The sequence below is a fragment of the Bufo bufo genome, chromosome 4 (assembly GCF_905171765.1).
Source record: "Bufo bufo chromosome 4, aBufBuf1.1, whole genome shotgun sequence".
NCBI lineage: Eukaryota > Metazoa > Chordata > Amphibia > Anura > Bufonidae > Bufo > Bufo bufo.
Window position 1 is genome coordinate 3901295 of NC_053392.1, and position 13650 is coordinate 3914944.

Sequence of the window (13650 nt, forward strand, 5' to 3'; positions counted from 1 at the left end):
GAATACTGTAGGGTGTCCATGGTGAGGTTATCTTTCCTTTTATTACCATGTGGACCTTATGGTTAGGCTTGTTATCTAGCAAAAAAATTTCATCTGGATTTATGGCAATTTCTTGATTTTGGAAGGCATCAATACTCTCCACTTCCCCCTCAATGTCCTCTATTTCAACAGTATATATAGTACGATTTCCAATCATAATCATGGAATTACGGGGCACTTTTATAATAGAGACACAAAAAGGCAGGGTGATGACTTTCACCATCATGTGGTCATTTGAAAAGACAGTCATGTCTGGTAAGCGGGTGCTAACAAGCCATTTATCTTGTATCGAAACTGCGTTCACCACGTTGCCCTTCTCGGTCTTAGACGGGGTCACCTTGCACTTTTACGATCCATGTTTCTTGTATTCGAGACCACACAACGCGTTGGTCGCGTCATAGTTGAAGGGATTGCCTTCGCATTGGAAATTGTTATCCCAGAATGTCACACAATTGTCCAGAATTAGGACAAATAACCAATCCGGCTTCCAGGGTTGGTAGGCCACAATGTCAGGAGTTTGAATCCTAACGTGAATATTGTCTTTCCAGGTGCCTACGTTATGAATTTTTTTCATCTGGAATACGTTATTTGTAGTAACAACGGGAATAGAGAGCAGAAAACAGATTTCCATCTTTATGGGATCAGTATACAGCGGTATGGCAATCCCCATGTTGAATGTTAAGTTCAGTTGGATATCCTCTACTTTCTCTTTGCTCACATTTTGCAGAATTTTGCGGATGATATCATATGAAACAAAATATAGGTGAATGCGTCCTTCCCTCAGATCCTGCATCCCACTTTGTACTTCGTCGTGGTATACCTGAGTATGGAAATCGATACGTTCTTTTAAAAATATAAGTTCTTGTTTAAACCGTTTGTTACTTTTATGAAGATTTATCGAATGAGATAATAATTCTGAATGTAAGTTCGTCGTAACGACAGTATCCTGTGCAAGTCCGATAAATGTTTCTTTTGATTCTCCATCTCTGCATAAATACTTACTAGGTTCCTTTTCAGTGAACCGATCTCAAGTTCCAATGTCTTTATAGAGATGGAATTGGCAACTAATACACAGGTGGTAATGACAGCGCCCACTACGCCAAAGATTATGGCGGCTACAATTGCAGAAATGAATCGCTTCGGTCTTTGACCTGTAGAAAATTGTTCCCTGGTCAGGGTCTTCCTCGCCTGTTCCAGGATCTGCATAATCCGTTCTTGGGAATATCCGCTATGCGTCTGATACCACGATTGGATCTCCGGCGACAGGATTTCATACATGTTAAACTGTTTCTCAACGAAGATGCGTGGATCCAGACTGACGTAGATCTTCTGGGACAGAATCCTCTTGTTCGTCAGGATGAATCCCGCGGTAGCCTGCAGCATAATCCCGGATGAAGGGCCTGACACAGCAATCGGCTCGGCGTGGAACTCTTTCTCCAAGATCAGGACGACGTAGACAGCGGCAATAAGTCTCGATGTCATCTTGTGCCTATAAAATATTGTATGACACATATGAGTACATACATCTTTTACTTTTTATCAATCATGCAAGAAATTGGCATAGGTTCTTTTCTTAAACAGAGCAGGTTCTTAGTTTCGAGGTGAGTCAAGAGATAATTAGTTTCAGAGGAAACATAAATGGGGATAGGTTAGTACATTTGTTTGTTTATACAATACCGATCCCGGGTTTCCGTCTTTAGCTGGAACCTTGATATCTCCTCACCTCTCATCTCTCGAATGCGTGAGCTAGGATGACAAACACGTAATTGGTTTATGTACACCTGTAACGGACTGTTTTGCACACAAGAGGTTAAAAACCGTTTAGGCGATATTCCCCTTTCCAATGCACAGGCAGCTACTGCAAGCACCAGTCTGCCGAACTGCAAACTACACAAATCCTTCAACTCCGGAACAGGAAACACCCGAACACTGGAAACAGCTGAACAGGAAAATCATACAATCGGCTTACACTCCTGGCAATTAGCATACAATCCAATTCCCCCAATAACGAGACGACACTTCGTTTTGAGGTCAAGCAGAACTGACTGTACTTGCACGTACAGCCTCTTTTATTCACAATCCACAAACATAGTACTGCCCACAGGGTTTTGAAATACAACCAATCAATATATTACAACACATACAATGTAAGTACAGCAGCCAATCGCACACAATGGGACAATGGCACAATGGGACAATGGAAACACACCCAGCATATTCCTCCCCTCTGTCTAGGAGATAATTGAGTCAATTTCTGTATCTACTCAACTATCTTCTAAGCTGAAAAGTTACACTTCTTATAAATTGTTACAACTTTGTGAGTTTACATTGTACATACATATCACTTATATCAATTTAACCAGTATAACTTGGGGACAAACCTATCCAAAATTCACTTGAATAGGTGCAGGGGTTTAAAAGTTAGTAAAAGTATCTTAAAGGGCCATAATCCAGGGGCAGGAGGCGGGCAAACAGCCCCCTCCAAAACACCGTGGCGAAGTGGCTTTCGCCACATATTTTCCCATTCGGGGGAAGACTAACCAGGTAGCTGACCTTCTGTCGGTCAGTGCCTGAGTTAGTCGAGTCACCCACCCACAGTAAATTACAATCAACAAGGCAGCCCCCCCACAATAATATACAATCCGCAGTGCAGTCCCCCCCCCCCCCCCCAACCCCAACACTTGGTTACTGCACCCGGGCAATTTTGTAGCTTGTTTCGGTCCCATGGCTTCACCATGGCTGTGTTGGGCACTGGTCTCTTGGCTTTGTGGGTCACTGAGTGAGCAGAGACTGACGGTACTCTGCCCTGGTGCCAGCGCTTCAGCTGGGGGGACCTGCAGATAGACAAGCCTGGGACAAGGGGACAAAGGAGGGCAGAGGCCAACTGTGCTCTGCCCAGTTGCCAGCTTTTCCGCTGGAGCAACCGGGGTATAGTCCTGCCCGGTGACAAAGGGAAAGTTAGGGCAGAGGCCAGCGGCGCTCTGCCCAGATGCCAGCTCTTCTGCTGGGAGGGGGTCAGAGGAAGCTAACGGCTCCTCTACTGACCTCAGTACCTCGGTAGGGGTTAGCTGTGGAGGGTAGGGATCGCTTACCTCCTCCTCCTGGTACTCACACTGCCGCTGGAGATCTGGGCCGACTGCCCAGCATCCCTGTAGGGCTGGTAGAGAGACTTCGGTCCCATCTCCCCCTGCCTGCTGGGAGTCCTCCCAGGACCAGTCTATGAGGTCCGCGACCTCCGATACTTCTGGTTCCTGTTGGGGGGGAGGACCGACTGTCTCTTCTCCCATGAATACACACTGGCGCTGGGGAAAAAGGACGGCACCTTCCGCTCCCTGTAACTCACACTGCCGCTGGGGAGCAAGGACGGTACCTTCAGCTCCCTGGGACTCACTTGGGTGCTGGGGAGAGAGACCAACTATCTCTGCTCCCTCTAGGACACACTGCCGCTGAGGAGGAAGGACAGAACCTTCAGCTCCCTGTGGCTCACTTGGCTGCTGTGGAGAGGGACCAACTGTCTCCTCTCCTAAGGGTACACACTGCCGCTGGAGAGAGAGACCGGTTGTCTCTGCTTCCAATACAATACTCGGCTTTGGGGAGCAAGGACGGCACCTTCAGCTCCCGGGAACTTGCTCGGCCGCTGGGGTATCTCCCTCCTGTCTACCGCTGCCATAGCCTGCAGGTACTCTCTGATCCTCCACTTCACGATCTGTACGAGGTTTTCCGCGGGGTTGGGTCCCAAGAGAGACAGCACCCCATTAACCTCTCTATCAAACTCCTCCTGAGTGTAGCAGGGCTCCATGCTTGCTCTGCTGATTTTGGTTCCTTTGTAGATAGGGGCGCTGTACGGGTACTAGCGTTGCCCTCAATTTGTAATCCAGGAACTGGTGTTGCATTGTAGCTGTCATTCTGGGCCGTGAGAATGATCCCGTTGCTTGCCTTTGGGATTTTTATCTTGTAGACCACAGGTGACAACTGATTCACTTGATTCCGGGCAAAGTTATAGAGATAAACCTGATTGGAAATTTGATATTCCTTCTGTGTAGTCTTCAGATCTTGGATGTATGTGCAGTTACTGCAGCTTTCTCTATATTCTTTTTGGCAAACGCAAAAGCATACTGCAGGTGCTTGCATACATTTTCTATATATATTGATGAGATGTCGAAGCGTTTATCAAACTGTGGTCTGTAGTCTGGTAGAGCAAATGCTGGGGTAACACCATATTCCTGCCTGTGATAATTTTGAAGGGAGAAAGTTTGGTTGCCGCACTCGGGGTGGCTCTGATGTCCATGAGAACTAAAGGCCACTTGACATCCCAGTCCTTACCGAATTCATTGACAAACTTTTTTAGAATGTTCACAATGGATTGGTTATAGCATTCCACTCCACCACTAGAGGCTGGCCGATAAGCTATATGTAGTTTTATTTTTACACCCAGTATCTCCCACATCTTCGTCATCACCTCACTGGTGAAATGACTTCCATGATCGGACTCGATGCGTTGGGGAAGACCGAATCTGGAAAATACATGGCTAATGAGTAGAGATGCTCACACACTTGAGCTGCATGTTTTACAAGGCAAACATTCCACCCATTTTGTGAACAGACAAGTCACAGTTAGCATGTATCTGTTGCCTTTTGATGAAGTTGTTACTGGTCCAATCAATTCAATTTGGAGGTCTGACCATGGCATGGACATCCCCCTTTTCATCAGCAGTGCCCGATGAGTGGGTGCCTGTGGCTGGAATTGAGGGCAAATTAGACATCCTTGACAATATGTGCGAACATCTTGCAACATATGTGGCCAATAAGCGTAGTCCCCTACTAATTTGTACGTTAACTTCTCACCCCGGTGACCAGCTGTTGGGGAATCATGGGCATGTTGTAACATCAAACCTCGGTATGTTACGGGTACTACCCATTGTACAATACCATTCTTCGAGGTCCTTATCAACAACCTATCCTGTAACGAGAATTGGGACTTACCCTTCATCAAAATCCGTAACTCTTCTTTACCTGCACAGTCTTCCATGGTTATAGGACAATTCTGAGGATCCTCCATGTGTTTATAAAAGATACCAATTATTGGATCCCCCTTTTGGCTCACAATGAGATCTTCATTAGGGGAATCTGGGCTCCATTGTAGCACATTGGCTTCGGCTTCCTTTTGGGCCTGCCTTCTTGTCATGGCATCCACTTGGACAGTTCCCATGAGGTCATCAACATCCAAGACTTCTCCATCCATGGCTGCTTGTTTGGCGAGGGAATCTGCTAGATCATTTCCTTCCTTATCCATACCTGGATATTTTGAATGACCCCTTACCTTTTTCCAGTAAATGGTAAGACTGTGGCTAATAACAATCTCAACGATCTTACAAAACATCCTACCATGCTTGACTGGCTTGTTATTGCTTCTCATCATGTTGGATCTTTTCCATCCGGGGAAATTCTCCACAAAGCTATTACGAATATAATCAGAATCTGTGATTATGGCAAACTCTTTAATATCATATTTGTACGGCTTTGTACACAGCAGCAAGTTCTGCAACCTGGCTACTTTTGGGACCAATTTTGTATCCGACAGACATCTCTGGTAACATATTATTCCACACGATTCCGATACCTGCTGCAACCAGTGTACGTTCAGTCCCTATATCTGTATGGAAAGAACAGCCGTCAACATACACATGAAAATGATTTGCAATACTCCTCTTCGTAAGACATATATGGAGATGAAGATTGTTCTTCCAGGAAATAATTTTCCTGTGATTCACCTTTATGTTCTGCATTGGAAGAATCATGAAGTTCGGCTAATCCTTGAGCAAGTGGATTCTTATTATTTTTTTTGTACCTGATCAGGCCATACCATTAAGGACATCGTCCAGGCGGTTATCCTGCTGTTTGACAGATTTCCATCCTTGATCCTATCACTTTGCAAATATTGCAGTGGTTGGAGTGCAGTTTCCACAATGATCCTTTTACCTTGGATAAAGCTCCTGAAATATTGCAAAGCCCACATGGTTGACAATTATGCTTTCTCACAATCGTTGAATTTTACTTCAACTGGTGACAAGGACTTGCTGGCATAGTCGATGATCTTGTTCAGGTTTTCCTTTTTCTGGAAAAGGACTGCACTCACGCTTTTGTCGGTGAAACCTGTTTCCGCGAAGAAAGGTTTTCCACCCTCTGGACAGGCAAGGCATGGGGCCTGGACAAGCTTAGCCTTTAGCTCATTCACAGCTTGCTCGTGACATTCACTCCATTCCCATTTCACTCCTTTCTTCAGCAACTGCAAAAGAGGTTTTGTAATTTCGGCATAATTATCTATGAACTTACGTGAATAGTTCATCATATCCAGGAATGATCTCAACTCCTTGAGATTTGTAGGTGACTTGGTATTGATCACTGCCTCCACCTTCTTTTTCTGTGGGTTGATTCCATCAGCAGTGATTTCGTGATCTAGGAAATTAACCTTGGCACGACACCATTGAGCATTCTGCAAAGAAAGTTTTTCCAGCTTTTCTCAATTGGGTTACTACATGCCTCAGTTCTGCAACATGTTCCTCAAAAGTAGTTTTTTTGATCAGGATATCATCCACATAGGATAAGGTGCCTCGTCTTATGCATGAACACAGAAAATTCATGGCCCGCATTTATGTACCCGAAGGGCAGTCGGGTCCATGCATATGTTGTTTTCCAAACGTGAAGGCCAGTTTGTATTGATCCCTCTTGTCCACTTTAATCCTCCAATATCCTTGCGCACAATCAAGGGCGGTGAAAATTTTGGATCCTTGTACTTGGGCCAAACACTGGTCAATGTATGGCATGGGCTATCCAGACATGTAAACACGTTTGTTTAACTGTCTGAGGTCCGAGCAGATGACAAAATTGACCATTAGGTTTGAGAATCCCAAGTATAGGATGGTTGAACGAACTGTGTACCGGACGAATGATGCTCCACCTCTCCAAGTTTTTGACGATTTCCGATAGTGACTCGTAAGACGCCAGCGGAAGTCGGTATTGTTTGACATAGACAGGGGGTGCATTGGGATCTGTCTGGATTCTTGCAACATGTAGGTCAGTTTCCCCACAATCATAAGAATCCTTGGCAAACATGTACTGTAATTCTGTGAAGATCTTCTTTAGCTGTTGATGCTCTGACTCATTGGAGCATGCGTCAGCTATAGATATTTTCTCTTCCACCCGTTCCTGAAATTATGGAAAGATTTCAGGTTGACTTAACTCGTAAGCTTCTTCAAGCTCACTAGTTAAATCATTGTGAGTATCGTGTACCTTATCTTTTCCTTGTTGGCATGACTCGTATTCCTTTTCATCGATCTCATGGTTGAAAACCAATGATGACTGTTCGATGTGGCACGTACTTTCTTCAGAACTAAAAGGATAAACAGAGTGGATTTTGAATAAACCCTCAGGTGTTGAGGAAAAATGTTGTTCCACTACCTGTTCTTCTGTTACGTATCCATCAGGAATAAGTCCAATGACATCATTCTGGAATCCAAAAGTATAGTATTCCGAATCCATAGCTAGACCAATTACAGTGTCCTTTTGCAGAGATATGCTATGGGGAGCCATGTTATGGATTACCATATGCAATAGATCCTGATGGATGTTTCTCATAGGAGTAGGCTTTACCTTTAGGCCGAGTTGCTGCATCCGGTTGGACAAACAGATCAAAGCATCTGCGTTCAAATTTTGTCCCTTCTTCACTTGAATGGGAAGAAGGAATGGTTTGCATCCTTCAGGGATTTTAACCTCATCAGCAACCATGATACTCATGGCTTAGAGCATCTGTTCTCCCCATCTTAAGGCTTGCTCTACATTTTGGAACCCCTCTGGGTCTCCCGGTAATCTGGACCAAAGACTATTATTGACCAGATCAATTTGCACGGCAAATCGGTGTAGTAGGTCGTTACCTACAGTCAGGTCCATAAATTTTGGGACATCGACACAATTCTAACATTTTTGGCTCTATACACCACCACAGTGGATTTGAAATGAAACGAACAAGATGTGCTTTACCTGCAGACCGTCAGCTTTAATTTGAGGGTATTTAAATCCAAATCAGGTGAACGATGTAGGAATTACAGCAGTTTGCATATGTGCCTCCCACTTGCTAAGGAACCAAAAGTAATGGGACAGAAAAATAATCATAAATCAAACTTTCACTTTTTAATACTTGGTTGCAAATCCTTTGCAGTCAATTACAGCCTGAAGTCTGGAACGCATAGACATCACCAGATGCTGGGTTTCATCCCTGGTGATGCTCTGCCAGGCCTCTACTGCAACTGTGTTCAGTTCCTGCTTGTTCTTGGGGCATTTTCCCTTCAATTTTGTCATCAGCAAGTGAAATGCATGCTCAATCAGATTCAGGTCAGGTGATTGACTTGGCCATTGCATAACATTCCACTTCTTTCTCTTAAAAAACTCTTTGGTTGCTTTTGGAGTATGCCTTGGGTCATTGTCCATCTGCACTGTGAAGCGCCGTCCAATGAGTTCTGAAGCATTTGGCTGAATATAAGCAGATAATATTGCCCAAAACCCTTCAGAATTCATCCTGCTGCTTTTGTCAGCAGTCACATCATCAATAAATACAAGAGAACCAGTTCTATTGGCAGCCATACATGCCCAAGCCATGACACTACCACCACCATGCTACACTGATCAGGTGGTATGCTTAGGATCATGAGCAGTTCCTTTCCTTCTCCATAATCTTCTCTTCCCATCACTCTGGTACAAGTTGATCTTGGTCTCATCTGTCCATAGGATGTTGTTCCAGGCCTGTGAAGGCTTTTTTAGATGTCGTTTGGCAAACTCTTATCTGGCCTTCCTGTTTTTGAGGCTCACCAATGGTTTACATCTTATGGTGAACCCTCTGTATTCACTCTGGTAAAGTCTTCTCTTGATTGTTGACTTTGACACACACACACACCTACCTCCTGGAGGGTGATCTTGATCTGGTCAACTGTTGTAAAGGGTGTTTTCTTCACCAGGGAAAGAATTCTTCGGTCATCCACCACAGTTGTTTTCCGTGGTCTTCCGGGTCTTTTGGTGTTGCTGAGCTCACAGGTGCGTTCCTTCTTTTTAAGAATGTTCCAAACAGTTGTTTTGGCCACGCCTAATGTTTTTGTTATCTCTCTGATGTTTTTTTTTTTCCAGCCTAATGATGGTTTGCTTCACTGATAGTGACAGCTCTTTGGATCTCATCTTGAGAGTTGACAGCAATAGATTCCAAATGCAAATATCATACTTGAAATTAACTCTGGACCTTTTATCTGCTCATTGTAATTGGGATAATGAGGGAATAACACACACCCAGCCATGGAACAGCTGAGAAGCCAATTGTCCCATTACTTTTGGTTCCTTAACAAGTGGGAGGCACATATGTAAACTGTTGTAATTCCTACACCGTTCACCAGATTTGGATGTAAATACCCTCAAATTAAAGCTGACAGTCTGCAGGTAAAGCACATCTTGTTTCATTTCAAATCCACTGTGGTGGTGTATAGAGCCCAAAATGTTACAATTGTGTCGATGTCCCAATATTTATGGACCTGACTGTATATACATCTGATGCCGTGTTTCATTCAACACGACTAGGGTTGAGCGAACCCGAACTGTAAAGTTCGGGTTCGTACTAAACTTTAGGCTTTTTGGACCCCGGACCCGAACCAGAACATTTTTGTAAAAGTTCGGGTTTGGTGTTCGGCAATTTCTTAGCGCTTTTTGAAAGGCTGCAGAGCAGCCAATAAACAAGCGTTTAACTGTGTGCCCTTAGAAGCCATCACAGCCATGCCTACTAATGGCCTCTATATAAGCTGGAGTCACGTAGCGCTGCACGTCTCTCTGCTGTGCTTAGTGTAGGCAGAGGATGCTGCTGCTGTGAGGGAGACAATAGGACAGAATCTTTATTCAGAACTCGAATTGAACTCAGCGATCTACATAGATTTAGTTGTGTGGGTGCAGTGCACAATCTTTTTACCCTGCCCTGAGCCCAGTGACAGAGAAAAATAACTTTTATCCGTCTGTTAGTTAGGTGGGTGGAGGCGGCCATTTTATGCAAGCTCAGTGCACCAGCACAGCATATGTGCATTTGTGACATTCAAATCCAAATACTGCAATAATAATCTGGTTTTTAAAAAAACACCCTTTTTTTGGGCAATATCCTACATCTGGGGCCTTTGCAGCATTAGTCAGTGTGCAATTTAAGCTAGAAATACAGCTATAATTTTCTGGGTTTTAAAAAACACCCTTTTTGGGCAAAATACAAATTTTTACAGTTCTTGCTGCATCTGCACGTGTGAAATTCAAGCGTTATATACAGCTGTCATATTCTGTTAGTAAAAAAACACACCCTTTTTTGGCAAAATACTTAATATTGCAGCCCTTGCTGCATCTGTGATTTTTAAAAACAAGTTTTAAATACTTCAATAATTTTCTGGCTTTGAAAAAACACCCATTTTTGGCAATAACCTTCATCTTGGGCCTCTGCCGCCTTAGTCAGTTTGCAATTTAAGCTAGAAATACAGCTATAATTTTCTGGGTTTTAAAAAACACCCTCTTTGGGCAAAATACACAATTTTACAGCCCTTGCTGCATCTGCACGTGTGAAATTCAAGCGTTATATACTGCTGTCATATTCTGTTAGTAAAAAAAACACCCTTTTTGGGCAAAATACTTAATATTGCAGCCTTTGCTATATCTGTCATTGTGAGATACACCCTTTAGATACTGTGCTTCTATTCTGCTATTAGAAAAACACCCATTTTGGGCAAAAATCTTTAATTACGGCCTAGTCTGCATCTGTACGTGTGAGATACACCCTTTAGATACTGTGGTTCTATTCTGCTATTAATAAAACACCTATTTTGGGCAAAAATCTTTAATTGCGGCCTAGTCTGCATCTGTACATGTGACATACAGCATTTAGATACTGTGGTTCCATTTTGCTATAAAAAAAACACACATTTTGGGCAAAAAACTTAATTTTGCAGCCTTTGCTGCATATGACATTGTGAGATACACCCTTTAGATACTGTGGTTCTTTTCTGCTATTAAAAAAACACCCATTTTGGGCAAAAAAACTTTAATTGCGGCATAGTCTACATCTGTACGTGTGAGATGCACCCTATAGATACTGTGGTTCTATTCTGCTATTAGAAAAACACCCATTTTGGGCAAAAATCTTAAATTGTGGACTAGTCTGCATCTGTACATGTGAGATACAGCATTTAGATACTGTGGTTCTATTCTGTTATTAAAAAAACACCCATTTAGGGCAAGATCCTAAATTTGAGAAATATTAGAAGAGCGTCAAATAAGGGACGTGGCCCAGGTCGTGGTGCTGCTGGTGGAGCTCCTGTTGCAGGGAGAGGACGTGGTCGATCTGTGCCAGCTCCACGTACAAGTGAAACCCCTTCCTCAGGGGCGAGTAGGCGACAAAACCTGCAGCAGTGTTTGGTCGGGCCTAATGCGGCTCTAACGAATGGTGAGGCCTGAACAAGTACAGGCGATAGTAGATTGGGTTGCTGACAGTGGATCCAGTTCCTTCACATTGTCTCCCACCCAGTCTCCTGCTGAAAGACCACAGTTGGCACCTGCAGCCGATGTCCTTCAGTCCTTCACCTCACCCCCTTGCAAATCAGCCAAGCAGTCTGAGCCCCAAGTCATGCAGCAGTCTCTTCTGCTTTTTGATGACTCTGTTAGCAGGGTTTCCCAGGGCCATCCACCTAGCCCTGCCCTAGAAGTGGAAGAGATTGAGTGCACCGATGCCCAAACACTTATGTTTCAAGATGAGTACATGGGAGGACCATCGCAGCACGTCTCGGATGATGACGAAAAACAGGTGCCAACTGCTGGGGCTTTCGAAAGTATGCAGACCGACAAGGAGGGCAGGGGTGAAGACTGGGTGGAAGATGATGTGGAGGACGATGAGGTCCTCGACCCCACATGGAATCAAGGTCATGCGAGTGACCTGTGTAGTTCGGAGGAAGAGGCGGTGGTCTCACAGAGCCACCAGCACAGCAGAAGAGGGAGCAGGGTGCAAAAGCGGAGTGGCCATTCCCTAGACAGTACGCCTGCTACTGCCCACTGCAGCAAGGGACCAAGCACACCAAAGCCAGCTCCAAGGAGTTCCCTGGCGTGGCAGTTCTTCAGACAATGTGCTTACGACAAGACACGAGTGGGGATAAAAACCAGCCCTGGAAAAAGTTGCACACCAGCCCCACAGCGTTGCGTTTCTAGAACCCCCATTGTTTATATTATCACAGTAGACCAGCTTTTCCCAACCAGAATGCCTCCAGCTGTTGCAAAACTTCAACTCTCAGCATGCCCAGACAGCGTTTGGCTGTCAGGGCATGCTGGGAAATGTAGTTTTGCAATAGCTGGAGGCATCCTGGTAGGGAAACACTACAGTAGACCATTATCCCATCCAATTGGGTCAGAACTAAGAATAATCAAAGAACTTTACTTTAAAGTAGAGGTGGGACGAATACAATTTTTTTCAAATCCGAATTCGAAAAGGTTCTCGAACCTCTCGAATCTTTCGAATCTCGAATCCTACGAATCCTGTACATAAGAATTGTGTGAACGGTGTAAGAAGCAAAGTGATCCAAACTCAATATTATTTTAATATGAAAAAATAAAGAGTCGTTTTTTAACAAAGTATTCGGATTTGGATTTAAAAAAAATTGGAAATACAGGGTAATACAGCACACATACCTCTGACATCCAGTGATGTCTCTTTGACGTAGATGTTCTCTGTCCTCATCTTCTCCTTTCAGACCTTCAGATCAGAGCATCATTTTCCAGCCATTTTTTGTCTCTGCAGTTTGAGAAACAAAATCTTAGTTTACTACATTTCCATCATACTCGCATCTTTTGGACAAATCATCCTACTAGCCCCAATACTGTGCCGCTGTGCTCCCCAATACTATACTGCAGAAACAGATAAACCCCCTGATAATACTAGTACCACACAGAGCCCCCCCATATAAAATACCCCTTCTTTGTGGCCTCGGTAGATGCCCCCCAATAATGTGCCAGTAAAAAGGGACCCCCATAATGCCCCCCAATAATGTGCCAGTAAGTGTCCCCATAGATGCCCCCCATCATGTGCCAGTATCAAGTGCCTCTCTCCTCCCCCCCACATGTCCCAGTATCATAGTGCCATCTCCCCCCCCCCCCCCAAAGTGCCACTATGATAGTGCCATCTCCCCCCCAATGTGCCAGTATCAAGTGCCTCTCTCCTTCCCACCCCCCATGTGCCAGTATCATAGTGCCAAACCCCCCCATGTGCCAGTATCATAGTGCCAACCCCCCCATGTGCCAGTATCAAGTGCCAAACCCTGCCATGTGCCAGTATAAAGTGCCTCTCTCCATCCCCCCATGTCCCAGTATCATAGTGCCATCTCGCCCCCCAAAGTGCCAGTATCATAGTGCCTCTTCCCCCCATGTTCCAGTATCATAGTGCCATCTCCCCCCAATGTGCCAGTATCATAGTGCCAATTCCCCCCCAATGTGTCAGTATCAAGTGCCTCTCTCCCTCCCACCCACCCTATGTGCCAGTATCATAGTGCCATCCCCCCCCCCCCAATG